At 39.5% G+C, this 13429-nt stretch overlaps 1 long non-coding RNA gene across 1 annotated transcript in view; it reads right to left on the bottom strand.

Annotated features, from left to right (window-relative positions):
• Positions 1–810: 810 nt before the first annotated feature.
• Positions 811–13429, bottom strand: part of LOC114554864 (uncharacterized) — a 74253-nt gene continuing 61634 nt past the window's right edge. Inside the window, exon 3 of the long non-coding RNA XR_003692481.1 lies at positions 811–855. This is a non-coding gene — a long non-coding RNA (uncharacterized LOC114554864). The remainder of the gene's footprint in view (positions 856–13429) is intronic.

Here is a 13429-nt window from a genome sequence, read left to right as displayed (position 1 = left end):
GCTGGTGAACATAGTGGAACTTTTACCAGATAAAGAGTCAGATATTTCCCTCAGAAGTAAGGGGAGACCAAAACAGGCTGACGGTGAATATTGGACTCATATTTACCAGGTGGGCAGAAACTCCAGATGATGTTCATGTTATGCTCTGTGTCTGCTAATTGAGTAAATAGGAAAGTGAGGAAATACACTCACCATATCAAATTATATAAGGTGATAATACTGTATGTGAAGGCACTATAAAACTCCTGTACACTTGTTCCTAACATCTAATGTTAACCCCAGTGATTCTCTGAAAGCTGCAGCTTCTTATCTTTGCTGTAAGCAGCACTGACTGACTAGACTGCCTCGAGAACTGCTTGAAAGACAAGTTTCCAGGTGCACAGAGAGCCGGTCCTGCTGGGTTTTAAATGCATGCACCGAAGCTTCTATAAAACCTGCTGGAAAGTCTCACATCCTCATCCATTATTGATAGCGCCTTAAGCCTTCCTTGTGCTGGGGATGACAAACTGAAATCAGAAATGGCAACTTCGTCTCATAATAGTGAAGGAATGGTTGTGTTTGAAATCTGAATTTGACAAGCTTGTCCTGCAGTGAGTCATCCTTTGATGATAGTGCATTTGCAGGGAATAGCAATTAGCTACTAATACATAAAGTCCATGGTGATTCCTGTCCTTGATGGTTAGTGAGGAGTACGGAGTTAAAGGTTGAGGGTCCAAGGCACTGTGATTACATGAGTGTTTCAGTCGGTTTCATTAATTTAAAAGCAACATCACAGGTTGAGTGCTGAGGTCAGGCAAAGGACTTACATTTGTAGCTCATTTCTCAGAAGCCTCGATCTGAGTAGGAGGAGGTTTCCTGAAAGAGATATAAGGAAAACTGCGTCAGCATTTATGTGTTACAAACCCATACAAGCGTGTCATGCTTTACTTGTTAAACAAAAAGAAAACCTGAGCATCTTTTGCTACAGACACATACCCACACATAGCTGAGGATGAGGCTTTGCCATGCAGCATTGCAAATTGGGTTAAAATCATCAGATTGGGAACCGGTGCTTGAGGGCAACTTGTGTTTAGGCTCAGGCCAGCAAAGTATCAGCGAGCAGCTCCACCTTGTTGTCTACGCTACACTTCTCTGCCCTACTTTCTCTCTCTTCCTCCTCTCCCACACCTTGGAGGGTAGTACAAAGGCACAGACTCGCTTTAGCACATTTCAATCACAGCAGTCTCCCACTCATCCATATTCCAGTCGCTTTTATAACACCTGCAGTGTTACAAAAGCTATGACAATGTTGGATCAGGGCTCTTCTCTGTCAGTCGTACACTTGTGTCCTGTCCAATAACACTACAGAGTCCACACTGAAGAGTTAAATCAGTGCTCGGACACAAGATTGTATGTGTGTGTCACTGTGTCTTTGGACATCTTCAGTATTTCTTTGTGTGTGAGTGTATGCTTGTTTATTATATTTTTTTTCGTGATGCCTCTGGTAAGTGTACATCTCACCCCTGTCAAACACACTTTCTTTTTATGATTTCCACTGTCAGAGAAGTACTTCAAGCTTCTCAGCACCAACTATAAAAGGCCCATACTTTGACAAGTGCCATCTTAAATCTCTGGTAGAAAGATTTTCTGAGGTCATATTGTACATCAAACTGCATCCTGGCGCTCTTATTTTGCATTATGGATTCCTCTCTTCCTCGGAAATTCAGTAAGAAGACGCCTTTGTTCATCAGTCTCACAAGCACTCAAATATACCATGTGTAGAAAGGTATAACTTTGATGTTAATATTAAAATGCTGCTGTGTTCAGTGTTTTACGGTTTTATTTTATATACAGCAGACTGAAAACTGTTGGATATTCTCTTTGATATTTTGGGCATTAATCTGTTGGTAGTCTTTGATGGTGGCAAACATACAAAATACTCAGGAGAGTATGGCACATAAACAACACACGTATTCAATGCAAAAGAACGAAAAACAGTGTCCACATAGGAACTGTTCCGGTTTTAAAATGCACATGGCACAAAGATAAATAGTCGGGGTGTTTCTATTTCTACACACAGATCTTTATCAGTTCATGTTGAGCAAACACAACCTCAATTCTCTGCAGATCCATCAATATTTATAGTATGGTAATTACACTGCAGCTTTCAATGTTAGTAGGACAAAGTGCTTAACAACAAGTTTCAGTATATAGCTTCAACATGTGGACGGGAGAAGTCGGATATCAAACCACAAATAGCTGTGATTCATGGGCGACCTACAGCCGCCTCCTCAGCCATCCAATCAATTATTTTTTTGGGATGAGAATGAAGAAATTCGAACTATTGAAATATGCTGAATGTTTGGTAAGAAAGTCAGTAAAATAAACAAGGTGCTGGGGCATCAAGTGCTTCAATCTAGACCACAAAATAGGTCGTTTTTCCCCTTCTTCAGAAATCACCCATTCAGTATGGGTGTTTTCGATCTGGGACTCCTCATCGGCAGGATGACAATGTTTGCCAGTGCCTTCTAAAACCGTTACAAATAACCGTTCTCTGCTATCTCTAAATCTGCTACCTCTATGGTTAAGGTTTGGTTAGGTTTAGGCCACTAAAACTAATTGGCTAAGGTAAAGAGAAAGATAAAAAAACAACCAGAAAATGGTAGCTGGTAGGAGAGAAGATGCACAGGTTTTTGACTCAACCATCCATCCGGTCCTGTTCTCTCAGAGGTTGTGTGGTGCTGCAACATTGCACTGCTTCCACATTTGTGAGTGAGAACAGTCATTGTTCGCTGGCGAAATGTGGTTGTTTTAAGGGTTTGAACAAAGGACCAATGCTATGTTTTTACTTTGTGAGTACAGTATATAAAATTCAGAACTGTGGTTTTCGAAGGAACTTCTCAAAATATTTTGACACAATTTGTAAGAGCATACTTAGGTATCTTTATCTTCATTATACACAGGTGCACAAGTAATCTGTGATTTATCCACAATGAACTGAGCTAGCTACGTTGCTGTAAGCCAAAAGTGTTGACTTTTCTATGGCCAATAAGATGTTAAAGGTCCCATGACATGGTGCTCTTTGGATGTAGTCCTTAGTGGTCCCCTAATACTGCATCTGAAGTCTCTTTCCCCAAATTCAGCCTTGGTGCAGAATTACAGCCACAAGAGCCAGTCCCACAATGAGCTTACCATAGTATGCGCCATTTCTGTGTCTGTAGCTAATGAGGAGGAGAGAGGTGTGAGGTCTCTCTCTCATGGGTGGGCCAAATTCTCTGGGCAGGCAAAGCAGAGAAAGGGGAGGTAACCTTGTTCCTTATGACCTCATAAGGAGAAGATTCAGATCAGCCCATCTGAGCTTTCATTTTCTCAAAGGCGGAGCAGGATACCCAGGGCTCACTTTACACCTATCGCCACTGGGGGAACATAGGCAGGCTTGGGGGATGCACATTAATGTAAAAAAAAACCTCATAAAGTGAAATTTCCATGCCATGGGACCTTTAATTGTGCCCCATTCCAGGTACCAGGTGTGAATTGCTGATGATCATGTTAAATAGAGCAACCATGAAGGCAAAAGGAAAAATGAAAGGGAAAATCAAAACTAAGTCTAACCAGACTGATTACAGAATTAACAAATATAAATACAGAATTAACCTAAAATAAAACCAGGATCCAGTGATGGATGTAAAATGTAAAGCTGTTTGGTTGGCTTTAATAACATGATACTGCAGGATGAACCGGCTGCCCATCAGCCAGCTTTAGAGGTGGAGGCAGTACAAACTGTCATGTTTCTTAGCCAGACTATTCAGAATGGTCTGGCTAATCGCACCATTCTGCCCTGAATATAAACAACCATTCTAAAAAAAAAACTGTTTCACCACCGTGGTTGACTTTGATTTTCGGGACAGAATCAACAAACACAAAACTCAAAAATGTTGTGACCTTTTGCAATAAAATGTCAAGAAAAAGTGCACACAAACACACATACAAACACCTCTTAACAGTGTTAAAGGTCATCTTATGTCAGCTTCAAGAAGAAGAATGACAAGAACAAGAACACAGCCCATAATCACCTGTTAGTAATCATTTATATATGTCACATTAATTATACACAGAGAATAAAAGTGAATTTAAAGGAAGTAAGACGCAGATGTATAAGATACGAATAGTGAATGATAATGGGTAAAGCTGATTCTCTCTCACTTGTTCCATGTACAGCTGAAGCTACATCAGAAATCCATTAGGATGCTTTACACTTCCTGGGAGAACAGAAACACACAGTTTAAGCTCATTCACACAGCACAGATGAAGTTGAATTGAAGACAAATGAATGGCACTTTATGGAGTTTTGGGGATTGAATCGGGAATGGGTTTCATGCCAAACCCCTTTTCTCTCGCTTCATCGCCTACTGCAGATTCAAAGGACTAATGTAAAACTGCACTTCACTACACCGGGTTGGTTGGGGTAAGTAAGATAAATTGGAAATGAGATTGGGAAACAGATTGAGGCATCAGGCCGGAGGGATCTGCTGAGTGGGCTCTTCATTTAAGGGATGCAATATGAATGACTGTTCACTGGTTGTTGGAAAATCTTTCTTTGTGATAGAAATTGGTCTGAATTGAGAAACGATTACATTAGATTAGATGTTTTAGATTTTGCTGCTAAATTGAGTGCATTGATTGAGGATTTGTTTTTACCACAGCAGATGTCTCACAGCTGTACAAGTGTAGTTAAAAAGAACATTTATTTAGCAAACATTTTTGCAAGATATAGTTCAATAAAGGAACTTTGATAAAGATTGGCAATACAATAGGGATTGATCCCAGGAATCCCGTTTCCTGGGAGACACAAATCAACTTTTTGCAATAAATTGTAGCTGTAATAAGTTTAATGCACCATACATTTCACTCATACTCAGGAAATTTTGGTTTGGTCCTGTACTCTGGTCCAGAATGAAATATCTCAACAAATATTCAATGGATTTCCATTCAATTTTAGGTACAGCCTCACAGAGATGCAAGCATGGCGGTAGAGTATTGTTAATCCTTTACTTGTATTCTTTTAAATCAATATTCTGTTCAGGGCATGCCCTTTTGGTTTTGTTCTCAAAGGTAAAAAAACACAAGGTGTACTGACCCTTGGCATGCTCTGGACTCAAGACTGTAGACTTGAGATTGACTACTGTATTTCATACATCGAAATATTGAGCAACTCCTCATTTCTCTCATGTGCACTAAACTCCTCCTTCCTTTTGGTTTACATGTCAAACGTGCGCCAATGTTTTTTTTTTAGCCGTTCTGTGTCCATGCAAATTTGATTGCAGATCTACTACACAGGCAAAACACAGTCTGTTTAAAGTGTAATAGTCTGTGGGTGATCTGAGTTTTCTTTCAAAATTTAGACTGTACCTGATTAGTTACTAAACTGTGTCGCTGAGAACCAACCAGGTTATCGTTGTTTTGTTAGTTAAAATGCATGCATTCTTGCGGTTGGTAACTGTGCTTCGGAACACGCATTATCTTGGGCGCACGGTCCTTACATATATGCCACATATTTTTCCTTCTAGTTGTACTTAAATAATATAATAAAATAACAACAATTTAAATTAAGCAGTTTGGGGCTATTCTGCCTACGTAAGACTGTGATAAGTATATGAGATACAACAAAGTATCATTGAAATACAACCTCTCTATTCTGGACTAATTCCAAAATGCAGGGATGAGAGCCAAAGTTGTCGGCTCTAAATTAAACAGTTTCTTGTCGTCACTTCTCAACCATGAAATCCAATTACTGCATGACCTAAAGGGTCACTATGTTCAGGTGCCATTACCAAGCAAACGTTGATTATTCAAAGGCTCTAACTGCACAAAGTAAATTGTGCACACCGTTACATAAATGTTGAAGAGATTCTATTGAGCTAAGGAGGTAATGGCTGGTGAAAAGGCCAACAGACACAAGAGTCCCTTTAGAAATCTTGGGCCATTTCATGAAGACGAGGACAAGAACTTCTCCTACTTATACAATTTGTAGTATTCAGTGAGCAGATGGGAGGCAACTTGAGTGTGACTGAAGATGAATCCCACAAGTTAGGCAGTGTGACAATGCTTTTGGACAGAATTACACGCTCATTCCAAAAATCAATTATGCTTATGACCCGGTAGCTGGCAGTGGATATGGCAACTGAATTAAATGTGGTCACTGCAATAATGGAAGTTGTGAGTGAGTGTGTGTGTGTGTGTGTGTGTGTGTTTGTGTGTGTGTGTGTGAGAGAAAGAAAGGGGTGTGAGTGTACAGTATGATAACAAAAAATATGCCAACATGATCATTTATTAATGTTAATTTAAAAAAGGATCCTTTTGAATCGCTTTGACCTTGAGATAAAGACAGTTTTGGTAATATCAGTTTGCAACCAGCTTTAAAAAGAGCATTTATTTCATGAAGAGCCGAATCTGTTCTGATCATTTGGTGATCAGAACGATATTGTCACAAGCTATAATCAGAGTTTGCTGCGCAATGTGCTGGAAATGTATTCACAACAATATGTTGTCCCTTTCTTTAAAAGCCTTTTGCAGTGATTTTTATGTGGTATTGGCTTTCTTTTCTCCAACTCGTCCATAATATTGTATTCTGAGGAATGCAGTCTGGAATTCCTCGACATAGTAGATCTCCCAGATGAGCTATATTCAAAATGTTAAACACACTCTCTTTTACTCTTTGGACCCTATTGCGCAAGTGCAACAAGTGCAAAGCAGTATGTCTTGGGCGCACTGTGAGCGTCTCTAAGCGCTGAAGCAACGCAAAGTGCAAAAGGGCTGTGTGTGGTGGAGTATAGAAAGGAGGGCGTGGTAATTAATAAATACACCCTCAGCCAGTCACATCACTGGTCTCATTGCTATGAAACAGCTGCGTCAATCACAGTGACACATGATGTCGATTGCTCAACAAATGGAAAGACACTTCTTCAGGAACACACAGCATCACAAATCTGCAGCCATATATATATAATATATATTATATATATATTTTTTTGAATTAATAATATTTTTTGATGAAGCTGTTTATGTGATAGCATCAATCAGAATATTTAAGCTTTAATTCTACTGTATCTCACATCATAAATGGTCATATCAATTGTAGAATGTAACACAAAAGCGTTTGCATCTTTATGCATTTCAAGAATAAAACATGAAACACCAATTTTGCTCAAAAAGAAATTTGGAACAGAGGCAACGGCATACAGGATTAAAGAGTTGCAGTAATATGATGCCCCCCGCATAAACAACCGAGTTATAACACACCAGTCTGATGTGAATAGAGGTGCGTGGGGTTAATTTATAGCAGCCTCTTGTCATTAGCATGTGATTTAATTGAGGTAAACACAGTGAACGGCCGTGCGTAATTCTCAAATCAGAGGCTGCAGACTTGTCAACATATGTGTTCTGCTGCCATCAGAAGGCTGCAGGGATTTAACGAACTGAAGCAGAAGGTTTTCATACGCTATAAAGCAGCGGCAGATACTGTAAGAATCTCTTCATTTTTGATGCTGATTTAAACACAGTTTCTGTTGGCAGAGGTTCTGAGACAGTTCATGTTAAATTAGTGACAAAACAAAATTAGATTGTAACTTTCGGGGGCCTACTAACTACCACACGTCACTGAAAGCACAGAACTCCTCTGCTCTGCAGCAGATCACACTGCTGACTATTTTAGTATTCGTTCTTTGAACTTCCTCCATGCTGTGAGCGAAGGGATGGAGTACAGAGAGAGGTGGAGAAATTGCTGGAGAAACAGCAAACACAGGCCATCCTTAGGGCTAAAAAGTCACAAGAATAAGTAGAAAATAAAACTCTTTCAGTGGATGCCAAGTTTCTGCTCTTGGGCACCTTTACAACTTCAGAGAGATGCCCTTTGGTTTCAAAAGTTCCAAATAAACCATTACGTTTACAGGGATGCAGTCAATCAATTGGTCTTTTTCTTTGTCATTTTATCAGATCTTTAATCAACCCACACAATACTCATACAAATATAGTAATTGAACAGCACCAGTATTCATTACTCTCTAGCATCCTCAAGCATCATCACCCAAATGTATCCCAAACATGATCCCTGATGTCCCCTGACCTTATAACTCATGATGCATTATCAAATAAATACAATACTAATCTAAATAAATAAATCAAATCACTTATATTGTACTTAGACAACTGCAAATGTCTTTAATTTTGCTTTTAGACCTCCTGATAAATATTTAAACATTTTATGTTTTACGGTAATCATTTTACAAATGGTGGCATGTTGCTTCAGGCAGGGTTTTCTATTCTGAAACAAATATTTTGGGGTAGATCAGTTTCCTGCAGATGCATCAATGGCATCACCAACAGTTTCCTCTAGACAGAAGTATAGAATATAGAATATAATTGCTTTAACCTTGTGTCAAGTCTGTCCTTGATATAACTCTCTGTTGACCCAGTTCTTCATCAGCGGTTACATTTCAAACCATGCTTGAGCTTTCTGACAACCAAAGGCCAGAAACTAATGTAGAAAAATGGTAACTGAGGAGCTAATTTATGTTTTGAGCTGGCCAGTCTAATTAGTCTAGGCATCTAAATCCTCTGCAGATTAATCAATAAATGACTATTTGTATATCTGCAAGTATTGAGTGGCAGCATTTTTAAATTTGCAAGTATGTTTATCTTGATTATAACCTGTTCCAATATGATATGGACAGATTAGCCCTTTAAGGAATACAGATATTTTGTACATATTTTGATTAAAACTGATATTAAGTGATTGGCGAATCGTTTGTGATGCTCTTGTGGCTTTGAATCATTTTATTTTAATGTTGTATACGTATTTATAACCACATTGGTGTATTAGTGAATGATTTTGGTTTTGACCACATTACTTTATTCTTTGACAATGCACTAAATTCAACTGTAATATTTTATTATTATTAAGGGAGGATGCAATATCTGTCTGTAAATCATACAGTCTCACAGAGGCGACACAATTTGTCTCCCACTAGCCTAACTTATTTTTCTTTGCCTCTGTCATTATTGGATGAGGAAGATTAGAACTGGTTCCTTTTATTTCTTAGAATTAAAAGGTACCAGTCAATTAGTTTCTCAAAACAATAAGAGAGAGACCACTTAATTAGAATAAATTAGTTTTGAAAGATCAGTCCCTGGTCTTTTGTACTCAAGCTTTCCAAAACTCATTCTAAGTGCAGTCAATATGCACTTCAACTGTTTGTTTAGTTTATGAGTGGGCTGCTTTTTAAAAGACAGAGCCTCAAAAGTTAAACTACGTATGGCTCAGTTGTTTACTTAACATACTGCGAACACACATAGACCAACTGGTGGATGTCCTATTCAGCCCTCTGAGACAGGATTGATCTCTGTGTGTACCGGTTAGTGTTGCATATTGAACCTTACTTCCTATTTTGTATTCTGTATAAATCTGAACGATAAGTATTACATAAATATGTTATGTCATAAATGTTGCAGTGTGCCTCCCTCAATTGTACATAAGCCAGAGAATCCATATATGTTTCAACCGTGGACAGTCGAGTGGCAGACGGTGTAAATGGAGACTGCTGGTAAAATGCAGGCCAACTGTGAACGCAGCATGCTAGCTTTGCAGGACCTGGCTCAAGAGAGAGATGCACTGCCTTCAGCTAATATGCGCGTATACACACACACACACACACACACACACACACACACACACTTTACTTACATTACTTTAACACACTTCTAGCAATTTGTGCACTTATATACACTTTGATTAAACAAAAATACACATAAACAAACAAATGGACAAAAGTACACAGTCACACAAACATGCATTCCATGACACACACTTACACATGAACAGAGAAGGAGGCACTCAAGGCAGACAACACCTCTCTCTCTCTCTGCCTGTCTTCCCATTTCTCTGGGGCTGCAGCTTTAGCATAGGGTTAACAAGTCGAGGAGAGAGAAAATTAAATAAAGCCACACACACACACACACACACACACACACACACACACACACACACACACACACACACACACACACACACAGTCTGGGACTCAACTGACAGATGGCTAGCTGAAGCAGTGAGGGAGTGAAGGATGGAAATAGTGACTAACATTATCACAAATTTCCTTAGACTGCTTTTAAGTGTCAGTAACAATTTATCTCTATTGCCTGCCTCCATGTATGAGTATGATGTGGAATAAGGGATTATTTAAATCCCTACTTGAAATTATGTGATTATAGGTGGTGAGATGTAATTGATGGTAATGAAAGACCACCTTTCTTTCCATTTTGTAACTGTGAAATAATGTTGGTCTGTGTTTATGTGGGCAGCATTATGCATTAAGTGTATTATCATCTTAGACTCAGAAGCTTGTGTGTCTTTTTGTGTTTTGTGAGTGGAATGTGTTTGTGGTTGTGTGCTTATTTGTGTTTAATCAGGGATTAATTTAAACCGCTGCCAGTGTTTAATGAGGATAGCATCCAGTCTATGAATGATTTATTAATTTACGCTACAAACTGCACATACTCTAGCCTGGGTGCTTTGGCTAAATGGACCACTGGCCATCTCTCACATATGTGAAAATAGCAGGTTCCAGGTGAAGTCTCATGTAGGAGAGACATGCCAAGAATCTACAACTGGTCCTTGCTTTACTGCCAGAATTGTTGCAGGAGTCTCTATGACATATTACACATTTGTGAGTATAAGCTTGGGAACAAATCCCAGCCTTCTTTCCAACTACAAAAAATCGGCAACATTACAATGTTTTCTTGTAACATGTAGCTAGTTCACCCACAGGCATAATTCAATGGGTTATGGGTTAATATTTCAATGAATGACACTGGTTTGTATCAACCGATTTCAATTATTAGTTGTAAGAAGAATAATAGACAGTCAGTCACTGTGAGTGCTACTTTGAGCTAAATGTTAACAACAGCATGCTAACATGCTCACAATGACAATACTAATGTGTGACGTTTACTGAGTATAATGTCTACCATGGTCACCATCTTAGTTTAGCATATTAGCGTGCTAACATTTGCTAATTAAATTTTGATTTAATGGGACTAGATGGAAACAATTTATTCTGTGGGCGACATGAATGTCTGAATCACTGGCAATCCATCCAATAGTTGGGGCATTTTCACACCATTTTACAAAACCACAAATGTCAACCCCATGCTGGCAATAGAGGAAAAGTTAGGAGATTACCAAAGTTATTAGTTTTAATCCTCTCTGCACCATAGCTATCTGTACAGAATTGTATGGCAATTGATCCAATAGTTGTCAAGATATTTCATTAAAAACCATGCATCAATCAATCATCAATCTCATTGTGGCCCTAGAAGAAAACTCAGGGGGTCACCTTGGAGGACCATGAATGTCTGTCTAAAATTGCAAGGCAATCCATCCTATAGTTATTAATTATTTCAGCTTGAACCAAAGTGGTGGCCCAACCGACCCACAGACCGATGTTGCCATCCATAGAGACGCTAGCATGGCTAATAAAAAGGCATAGGCTGACTGCAAATTAATGTCTACCATCACACAGACAGGCAGACACTTACTGTAGTAAATGCATGTCCATATGGTAGATGCAGTAGCTGTAGGTCAGTGACTACAGTATAGCAGTGCAACAACAGGTTACAGCTGCTGTAACCAGCCAAGGAGAACTCATGTGAGTGAAGCTACCAGGGAACAATGTGGTCATTCTGCCTCTCAGCAGGGTTGCTGAATGGCAATGTGGGATATGGTAAGTGAGCCTCAGGTTCATATTTAAGTGTCCACATCAGGCCAACCACTGTGTGTATGTGTATACTGGGTCTTACTGGTAACATTATTATGTTATGTTGTGATGGGACGCTGTACTGTAATAAAAGCATCACCATAGAGAGATGTAGTTTTAATTTCAGCTATATAACAAGGCGTGATTAGAATCCCATCACTGAGCAATGAAAACTAAGACGCAATATGACACCTCAAATGTTCCATTATGCTGGAAGGTAGCAGCCATTAAGCTGCCATTACTGTTATTAAACTCTCTGCTGTCTTTATTGCAGGATGAAACTCAGGAGACATATTCTAAGCCCCAGTGGGAGACATAGATATATATATACATACGTGTAACTGAATAAGTTACATTCAATTACAGCCTGTTGAGACCCATAGCATTACCAATGATGCTATTACCGCTGTCTGGAATATGGCCGTCAGTACTGCCAACAACCTGGCCATGGCAGTGATTCTCAATTTAACATCCTCTTTATTGGTTTAGAGCAGCTGCTGATGGCAAAAAGTCGAACCTCATTCCCTCCCTGCCACCGTGATATTGTTAGCCTTGAACATAGCGTCACTGGGCCCTTTTGAAAAAACAGAATAGAGTACAGAAGAAAGTAGGCTGGAGGGATAAAACCCTAACTGGAACAAATGATGCGCTTGCAGCACCTGACCAGACGAAACCAGATTCATGGGAAGCAAAAGATGGTGTGTCGCTGGGGATGCTTGCATGAGAGGAGGGAATTGGATTTTAGGGAAGCAAACAAGACGGATGGATGCAGACCAAGCAACCCTGTCTCCACGCCTAGTGGCTCTGCTGTCTGATACCTCAGAGAGGTCGGTGAAAAGAGGGCCAGCACGTCACATTTAACAGACAACAAGGAGGGAGGACAGGCGTGCTGGAAAGTAGGACGAGAACAGGCTGGCCTACTGTAAAAGCCCATGGGATGTTCACAGATAAAGAAAGACCACTCACACTGACAGCAGAGTGCTGCATTTACTGAGCCGTAACAATAGCCTGTTAAGACAGCAAGACAGCAAGAACACACCGCGTGTGAGTTTAAGCTTTTATTGAAGTTGTTTGTTTATGTGCTATTTATATTAGCTTGCAGCAATGGATTAGTCACCAGCTATATTACAGGTTTGAGCTCAAACTAAGTAGTATTTACCTTTCCTTTTCACAACAGCAGTGATTTAAAGTGGCCTGCAAGTCACGTGTTGTATTGAGGCCTCAGAGAACAATGGGCTGCACACTGAGAGGTCACATTCTTAAAATATCTAGAATCAAAAGCTGCATATATTCACCGCCATTACAGAAACCTGACGAGTAACAAACTGACATGCAATTAATCTAACAGCCTCAAGGTTATTACAATTCAAAATCCCCCAAGACACACAAGGTGTCAAAATTGGGGCCGTATGCTTGTTTGACCTAGAAAGGACAGCATAGTTTTTCACTTCTCACTTTTCTGGGTTAAAAAGTCACTTCTTTTTTTCAACCACCATAAATTAATAAATAAAAAGCAATCCAATTATATTTATCCTCCCGTTTTTACAGAGATAATGCCGGAGAATAAGCAGCTTCAGTAAACCACTTTAAGTGAAGAAATAGGGACAGAAGGGCATGGAGAGGAATCTAGGCTAAGTACG

Source organism: Perca flavescens, chromosome 4 (genome assembly GCF_004354835.1).
Source record: "Perca flavescens isolate YP-PL-M2 chromosome 4, PFLA_1.0, whole genome shotgun sequence".
Classification (NCBI taxonomy): Eukaryota; Metazoa; Chordata; class Actinopteri; order Perciformes; family Percidae; genus Perca; species Perca flavescens.
This window is presented reverse-complemented; position numbering and strand designations above follow the sequence as displayed.